General features: G+C 59.0%; 1 long non-coding RNA gene across 1 annotated transcript; it reads right to left on the bottom strand.

The window, feature by feature from the left end:
* Window positions 1-1,812: 1,812 nt before the first annotated feature.
* LOC132597391 (uncharacterized) lies at window positions 1,813-7,232 on the bottom strand. Its single transcript, XR_009564162.1, has 3 exons — window positions 6,711-7,232; window positions 5,662-5,825; window positions 1,813-5,263 (listed from the first exon to the last, which is right to left on the bottom strand). It is a non-coding gene; the product is annotated as an uncharacterized lncRNA (long non-coding RNA).
* Between the last annotated feature and the right edge of the window lie 1,514 nt (window positions 7,233-8,746).

Raw genomic sequence — 8,746 nt, 5'->3', positions numbered from 1 at the left:
CAGCGAGGCGGGGGGTGTTTGTGGTTGGGGGCGGGGCGGAGACAGGGCCAAGGACTGTCCCCATGGAGTCCAGCTTGTCTCCCTCAGCAAAGCAGACAGGCCCTCCCGGTCCTCCCAGCAATTAGGTCTCAGGGAGACCTCAGTGGCCCTGTGTCCATGGGCACAGGGCGGGAAGCAAGGTGGGTTTCTGAAGGCGTCTGTGGACCTGTGTTGCCGTGGCTGCGGGGAAGACAGGCCTGGCTGAGCGGCTGACAGCCCACAGGTGCCCCTTCTTTGATCAGCGGGGCTGTAGGCCTGTAGGGCTCCCCTGGCCCGACCTCGTCAAGACCCCACCGGGCCTGCCGGGCACCGATGGATCAAAGATGGATCAAACAACTCCTCCCCTCACCGCGGCCAGATGGTTGGGCCCAGGAACAAAGGGCCGGCTCTGCCCGGCACAGACCCAGCAGCAGCAGGCCTATCTCCAGGTCCCCCCGGGGCCCCACCGATGTCTCCTGAACCTTGAAACAGCTCTGGGGGTGCAAGCCTCCTGGAGCTCTCCATTTAAACAAGGGTGAAGCAGCCTTCTGTCTCATTGAGGCCAGAGCCTGCCACTGGGGTCTTAGGTTTCAGGAAGGAGTGTGTGTGGACAACACGTGCGTGTGCGTGTCACGAGCACATAGGTGTGTATATGCACGTGTGTCACACGTGGGCACGCACACATGTTTCAGTGGGTACATCTGGGGGGCTCCGTGTGCAGCTGTGTGCGTGCGTGTCCACGCCTGTGCGTGCTGTCTGCGCGTGTGTGTGCGCTCGCCCTAGGGAGCAGCTAGAGGAGCAGCTGTGACCCGCGCGTCACGAGAAGGTGGTCACCAGGACCCGCACGTGGAGGCCGGTCCCGCGCTGACTCAGCCCAGGATCACGCAGCTGACGGACACGGGCGGGCCAAGCGCAGCGACCTGGGTGTTTTGAGTTGACAGGACCATTTGCTTGCTGGGAGAACAGGCTCGTTTCCTGTAAAAGGGGCCTATCTGAGGATGAGGTGGGACCTGCCTGCTGTCTGTGAGGCCCACGCTTGCCGTGACAGCTGGCCGCGCTCTCCAAGGCTCATGTCCTTGACGTTGGTACAGTCGTCCCCGCCAGAAAAACCAGTCTCTGCAGAGGCCCTGGTGGTGGCCACGGCCGCAGGCAGGGGCAGGACGCAGCGGAAGTGTCATTGCAGGGAGCGTGTCCCGAACGGGGACTGGCACCTTCGTGGACGGCGTCAAGGTCCAGGCTCTGGGGCCGCTGCTCATGGTCACATGACCTGGGGGAAGGCTTGCGCCTCCCTGTGGCTCAGTTTCTGCATCTGCAGAGTGGGGGTAATAACACCCCCTCCTCCCCCATGGGCCGCAGTGGAGACAGAGGGCGAATGCCCGCAGGACGCTGGGGGTACTCCCTGTGGGGGGCTCAGGAAGTCTCAACAGTGATTTTTATCCCTTGTCTCTGACGTAGCGACTCCATAATGCCATGCACTTTGCCCCTGGCAGGGTGCCGTCGGCTCTCGGGCAGCAAGGACCACGGCGCTGGATGCCAGGACGCAGGCCTGCAGGCGCTGAGGCCGTGGGTGGTGCATCTCTCAGAAGCTTTGCTTCTTCTGTGTGGATGGAGGGAGTGGGTGTGGGCCACTTTAGAAACTTCCCGGGGAGATGCATGGGGTGGGGGGGAGGTCAGGACCTCGCCCCGAGGAAGCGGGCGACTCTGTCCTACGTCACAGAGCTTCGTTCCCGTTGACTCCAGCCCTGAGATGCCCACGGAGCATCTGTCCACGACCCTGACTGGCCTGGTGCCCCCTGGTCATCCCTACCTGGAGGCTGAGGGAACAACAGGGGCTCTGGGAAGTGAGATCCACGGACAGAAGGACACCTTTGTCCTCCCCGGCGCTGGCCGCCCATCCTCCCACCAGCCCCTGTTGGTGGCCCCTCCAGTCCCAGGTCGGAGGTCATGGGCATAAACTCCATCCTCAGGTGTGCGTGGGGCTTCGTCTCCTGTCTTAGTCTTCCCGCCAGGGTTCGCAGCCCCATGACCCGGGCTTTGCTGCCCGACGCGGCCCCGCAGGACAGGAATCACACGTGGCGGCTTGTGCGGAGGGAGAGCACAGAGGCCAGGCTCCTCCAGGAAGTCTGCAGTGCTAATGAGCGGCTGTGTACATCCCAAGTCCTGGGGTTAATTCTCAAACAGCCAGGTCAGAAAGATGACTAAAAGCCCGGTTTGATAAATTTCCAGGACGCCAACCCCGAGTGGAGCAAAGGAGAGGCTGAAAGGAGGCAGGACAATTGATCTGCTCATGTATACTTTCACACGGTCTGTGGTTTGGGGACAGCCGTTGACGAGCTGTCATTCCTCCATCTTTTTATTCTCTCCCACCCTTCCTTCCTCCTCGTCTGACTCCCTGGGAAGTTAATTTTGGAATTTCAGGATGCGTGAGCCCAGCAAAGATGTCCTTTGTGTCAAGGTTGACCCGGAACCCGGGGACCTGATCCCAGTGCAGCCCATCTGGGTCCCCGCTGGAGGCACGGGGCCAGGAGGCTGCCGCCCAGGAGCCAGGACTCCACTGGCCTGTTTGGCGGTCACGGGTGATGCTGGCCAGGACCCTGGGCCGGAGGCTGGTGCGTCTATATATAAACAGCGGTCTTGCCCACACTCCCGGCCCCGGGAGCTCCCATAGAGCTGGTGGGAGGCCCCGGGGGTCCAGCCTCCAAGGTTCCCCCAAGAAACCCAGTCCAGAAGGCAGCAGACGCTCCGGAATACCTGAGCTCTTCACCGGAACTTGCGCCCAGCAGGAGGGGAGCGCGTGGCACTCACAGCCTGCTGGACCCCTTGCCTTCCCGCAGTCCACTCCCTTGCAGACTGGGTGCTCTCCGTATCCAGGACTCCTAAACGCAAACAAACGAGCCAACTTCTCCCAGGTCCCGACCCCTGATCTCCATCCTCATTAATATTCCTTCCGTTCTGCTAAGTCTGTTTCCAAAAAAGGAGAAACACACCAAAATAACACAAATAGGCCTGCCAGGCCAGAAGCCTCCTTGAGGGGGGAGGCAGGGGGAGGAAGACCTGGCAGGCAGGCGGCTGGAGCCTCTGTAGGGGACGGAGGGGGTGGGGCAAGGGCACAGGTGGGAGCCATTGTTGGGAGAGGGGTCACTGGGAGCTCCCAGGTGTGGGGACACTCAGCCCTGGGAGCTACTTCTCCACCTCCGTGGGTCTGCCACCCATCCTGGCCTCCCCGTCTGTTCAGGCAGGGAGCAAAGGGGAGGAGCAGAAGGAAGGGGGAGAAGGGAAGCTCGCTTTCTGCCCATCCGGGCCCCCCGCCCCGCCTCTCCAGAGGAGCCCCCCAAGATCTAGGCGCCCGTGTCCGCACCTGGAGCAGATCCGGTCCATTCAGTTGGGCCCTGCCCTCGGTGGCCATCCCGAACCTGCCCGCCCGAGAGGACCCAGCCACAGCCTCACCACCTGTCGCTCTGATTCTCCGCGCGACGCCCGCCCCTGCAGCGTCCTCGCCTCCAGATGGCCACTCGATTTGCTCTCCGTGAAAGCAGACCGTTTTCCAACATACATCCCAGCCCTGTCTGGGCTGTCACTGCAGCTTGCAATGATCTCACCCGAGGCGTGTTTATTTATCTGCTTATTTATATCCCCGGGAAGATGAAGCGGCAGCCGGGGGTTGTCTCAGCTCCTTCTGGCTGCTGACAGAGCTGCCAGGACAGGTGCTCAGCCCGCCAGCTGCAGACCCAGCGAGGCCCGGCTCTGCCACCAGCTTGCCGGGGACCGGGACCAGCCTCCCACCCTCTTCTCCCAGTGTTCAGTGTCCCCTGATGTCAGTCGAGGGGGTGGGAGGCTGGTCCTGACTCTGACAGTTCCCAGCACTGCAGGGGCTCCAGGCATGAGCCTGTGTGGGCTCAGTAGTGTCCCCCCCAACGTGTGTCCATCCAGAAGCTCTGACTGGGACCTGACTGTGCAGCAGATGTAATTAGTTAAGGATCTCGATATGAGATGAGATCACCCTGGATTTAGCTTGGGCCCTACACCCAACAACTGGTGTCCTTATAGGAGAGGTGAGACTCACAGGGCCACAGAGAAGACGGTCGTGTGAGGACGAGCAGAGACTGGGGTGATGCAGCCGCAAGCGGGGACTCCTGGGGCCTGCAGGAGCTGGAGGAAGCAGGAAGGACCCCCTCAGCAGCCTCCAGATAGAGCACAGCCCTGGGACACCTGGGTCTTGGACTTCTCATTTCAGTCCCGCCAGAGGCGTGGGAGCCCTTCGTGGGCACCGCTGGGGTCCTAGCTGGGGCTCCCCCGGGGGCCCCAGGAGAGGCAGCCACCCAGTTCCTGTAACGCCCGTGACTCAGGGTGACTCTCCCGTGGAGCAGGGGCTAAGCTCGAGAACTGGGGGGTCGAGTCCCAGCTCCCGCACTTGCTGGTGAGGTGACGTCAACAGGCTTCCCGCCCCTCTGAGCCTCGGTTAGTTCATCTGTGAAATGGGACCAGTGACAACCACGCTGAGGCCGCCCTGTGCTTTGGGGCAGCGACGCAGGAGATGAGTCGTCCGCAGAGCTGAGGGTCTCTGAGCCTGGCGTGCGGGCTGTTCTCAGGGCCTCAGAGACAGCTCTCAGCTCTCACCCCGCCTGGTGAGGAAGGGTGTGGTTCGCAGGTGATGAGACAGTGGCCGCAGCCGTCCTCGCCACCGGCCTCGGGGCAGCGATGGCCGTGCTCCGGAGGTGCTCCGGAAGGTGGCTCGGGTGGGTTTCGGCTGGCCAGGGGTGGCCCGGTGATTAATATTGCATCACTCGTTAATATCGGTGATGTCGAACGGGCCGTGTCTCATTCTCACGAGCTCCCAAGTGTCACCCCGCCACTCAGGTTAGGAAGCTGGGCCGTTTGCTATGACACGCAGGGCTGCGGGCAGAGGGGGGGTCCAGACTCCGGTCCGTGTGGCCCAAAGCTGCAGCCGTCACCTGGACACCGTCCTGCCCCAAAGGTTCCGTCATAGCGACTGCCTGGCATCCCACACTTAGGCCCAGGAGAGACACTTCTCATTTCAGAGGCGCAGGAGCCCTTCGCGGTCAGCGGGCACCTGGACCGTTCCACCTGCGCTCAGACTCTCTGAAGCTCCAGGTGAACCATCCGTCACCCGCCTCGCCTGCCTGGGGGACCACAGAGCCGGGCCTTGTGGCCGCCTGCCAGCTTCGAGGCTCTCAGCCAGACAGAGAAAAGCAGGGCCCAAATCACCAGCCTGTGCATAAAAAGCCTGGAACCAATGAGAAGAAGGTTTGCGAAAAGCTAGTAAGTCTCTGAAAAACCAGAAAGGTGTTTCCCCTAAGTTCTAGCCTATGAGAAAGGAGGGGACCCATGGGCTGTATTCTAGAAACTTCCTCCACCCCAGAGGGGAAAAAGCCCAACACCAAAGGAGAAAACCCACACTGCTGGTTACCGGCAAGTCCCGGTGGGGTAGATGTGCGGGAGCTGGGCCTCCTGAGCACAGAGCTGCTGGAGGTTCACGAAGCTGGGCTGTGCGTGACCCGGGGGTGGGTAGCAGAGGTCACCTGGCTTGGAGTCAGTCCCGGATCCCACACTGGAGAGGGAGCCCGAGATGCGTTCCCCAGGAAGTCAATGTGGGGTTAGTGCTGGGTCCACAGGGTCACTTACCAGAGACGGGACACGGATGCTCATTCCAGAGCGTGGCTGGAGTAAGCCACCTGGGAAGACTCACTGGCTGCCTTGGGATGGAGGGAGGACCCATCACGAGAGGCTGGGGGTTGCTGGGCTGGCCTGGGATGGAGCCGCCCCCTCGGCTGCCCTGGGTCATCCTCCTGGATGGAAGGTTGAGATGCTGCCCATGAGACATGTGCCGGGGTCCCTGCAAAGTCCCAGGGCTCATCCCCCAGGAGATGTATGTATGTGGACCATTTTCCTGACAACAGCTAAAACATCATCGCCGTCACCGGAGCTCCCCCGGGGGCCCAGCTTGGCCCCTTGTTTCGCCATCTCAGCCCTCCCCCGACACCAGTTACTTCCTCCCCCCCGGAAGAAATGGAAGCTCAGAGAGGAGAGGAGAGGAGCTTAGGGTCATTTGCTCTTGTCCACGCCCTCACACTCCCCGTACCACTGCCCGCTTTGGACAGCAGAGGGAGAAGGGGCCCAGCAGGCAGGACGGGGCAGGGGTGACAGCAGGGGCCGCAGGAGTCCAGGGGGACAGGGGCAATAGGGCACATGGGAGCAGGGGTGGGGGTAAGGGCAGATGCCCTGGGACACACACACGGAGCCCGGAGCAGTCAGTGTGGAAGGAAGGAAAGAAGGGAGGGCGCGAGTTCTCTTTCCGCAGAAGTGACAGGTTATTTGCTCTATGGGAAACAGAATGAGATTAGATTTGTCCTTGAGAATCCTCCCACCCTCCGGGATGATCTGTGGCAGCTGGCTCACACTTCAGGAGAAAGGCCTGAAGGATGCCCCGGGGCATCGTTCCCTGTCGGGAACACAGGGTGTTCCTTGCTCCCCAGCCCACGAGGGGTACCGGCTCTGCAGGCCGATTTGGTGTGACTAACATAGCTGCTGTGTTTCTGGCCGCGTGGTCTCCTGATTTCCGAGGGAATCGCAACCTGCCACGGGAAGAACCATCTGGGGCTGAGAGGTCTTCCCTCCGCCTTCCCTCCTGACCGAGGTGTGGGCTGTGCGACCTGGCGGCAGGCTTGGCTCACCTTCACCGGAGCATCTGAACGCCTGGATACGGAGGGGCTGCCCTGGAGACAGAAGTCCCTTTTGGACGGTGCTGCGATGCAGAGTCAGCTCTGACTTGTCAGGCTTCCAAACGAACTGGCCCGGAATACCATCACGCTGGATGTCCACGAAGCACACTCTTCCTGCCAGAGTTACATGGGCGCCCCCCACGTGCGAGGCTCTCCCCAGCACGGGAGTGACCGCCCTGCCGTAGCGGGGGGACGCGGAGGTGAAGCAGCTGGTCCACCATCCCATGTTAGGCAAAGAAGGGCCCATCCGGAGCCCAGGCCCTTGAATTGTGGTGTCTGCTCCTTTCCCGACGCTGATGGAGCTTCGGAAGGGATGACCTTGCACATCCCCGGGGCCGTGAAATAAAAGGGAGGACCCGGTAAACCCTGGAAAGGGAGAATCAAACAGAAGCCCTGGAGGGTTTAAAATGGATGTCAGAGGCGTGGCCATGGGTGGGTTTCTTTCATGTACTTTTTTATGTCTCACGAACACACCATCAGTTCTCCAAGCAGCCAAGCCTCTGTGAGGATCAAACCCGGAAACAGGACGGGGCAGGAGGGAGTGGCTTCCAGCAGAGGGTGGGGGTCTGGGAGGCTTGCGCAGGATGCCAGCCAGCGCTCCCCTTGTGGATGGGGGTTTGCTCAGCCGGGAGGCAGCCCTGGCAGCCTAAGACTGGCTTTATATTTAGGTAGGGTAGGTGGCCGCCTACTCTGTGTGATATCACAGGCTCTGGGGGCCTCTTCCAAACCCCAAAATACCTTCTCCACCTGCTTCCTGGTGCCGGCAGTCTCTCTGATTGGAGGACAGCTCTCCGTCCCTGACTTAGAAAAGAAGCTAGCTGGCTTCTCCGTGTCAGAGCCGACACCGATTTAAGCCAGCTCTCTATCGAGGAGCAGGTGTGCAGAGCCTCTCAGCACTCAGGCCTCGCCCAGGAAGGCCCTGCAGAATCCCTTCTGCAGCCTCTGGGTCTCCTGGAGACCCACTGGGCGCAAACGACAGCTGCTTCTGAACGTATACTGAGCCCTGCCACGAGCCAGGCTCTCTGCGAAGTGCCAGGGATGCCACAGGCAAGCTCCGTACACCCCGTACAACATCAGAAGGATGTTGCTGTCCAGCAGGAGAGGCAGATGGAACTGACAGAGTCACACATTAAACCATCTTACATTGCAACACACACACACAGAGAGAGAGAGAGAGAGAGAGAGAGGGAGAGAGGGACTGGTTAATAAGAGAAGGGCATATTAGCTGTGGTTTTGCGGACGAATAGGAGTTCTCTAGGCAACGAGTGGGGGAAGAGGTCTCCATGCAGGGGGAGCAGCATGAGAGGACATGTCAGAGAATCAGATCTATCTTTGAGTTTTCAAAGGTTTAGTCTAAGATACAGTCATCCATCTTTGTGAACATGTTTGACTTTCTGTGGGCTAGATTCCTAGAAATGAATTTGCACAATCAAAGGGTATGCTCATTTACAATTTTGTTAGCATTGCAAAATCACCCAATAAATAGACTTTACAGATTTACGCAAATTACACGGGCGCTCTGACCGTGATTCCTTCCCCACGCTGGAGCCAGTACTGGATATCTTCACTGTTTTACATTTTTGTTAATTTAGAGACAAAAATAGTATCTTACTACTTAAATTTGAATTCTTCAGATGATACTAATGGCATTTTCCCCCCTCTGAGTTGCCTGTTTACAATTTTTGCTTATTTTTCTATTGGGTTTGTCCTAATTTTCTTGTTCACTTGTAAGGACTCTTCATATTTTCTAAACAGTAATCCCTTGTTTATTTCAGGCGTTGTAAATATTTTCTTCCAGTCTGTTACCTGTCTGCTGAATTTTTAAAATAGTGTCTTTGGTCGAATGGAAGATATAATTTTATGGCTTCCGGGTTTTATGTGTTACTTTATACATTTTCCTTTCCCAAAGAATATAACGATGTTCTTCTCTATTTTCTTCTGAAACTTTTATAGTCTATTAGACGTTTGCATCCTTAATTCTTCTGAAT

Source organism: Globicephala melas, chromosome 6, assembly GCF_963455315.2.
Source record: "Globicephala melas chromosome 6, mGloMel1.2, whole genome shotgun sequence".
Lineage (NCBI taxonomy): Eukaryota > Metazoa > Chordata > Mammalia > Artiodactyla > Delphinidae > Globicephala > Globicephala melas.
Note: the sequence above shows the minus strand (reverse complement) of the source record. Positions and strands in the feature narration are given on the sequence as shown.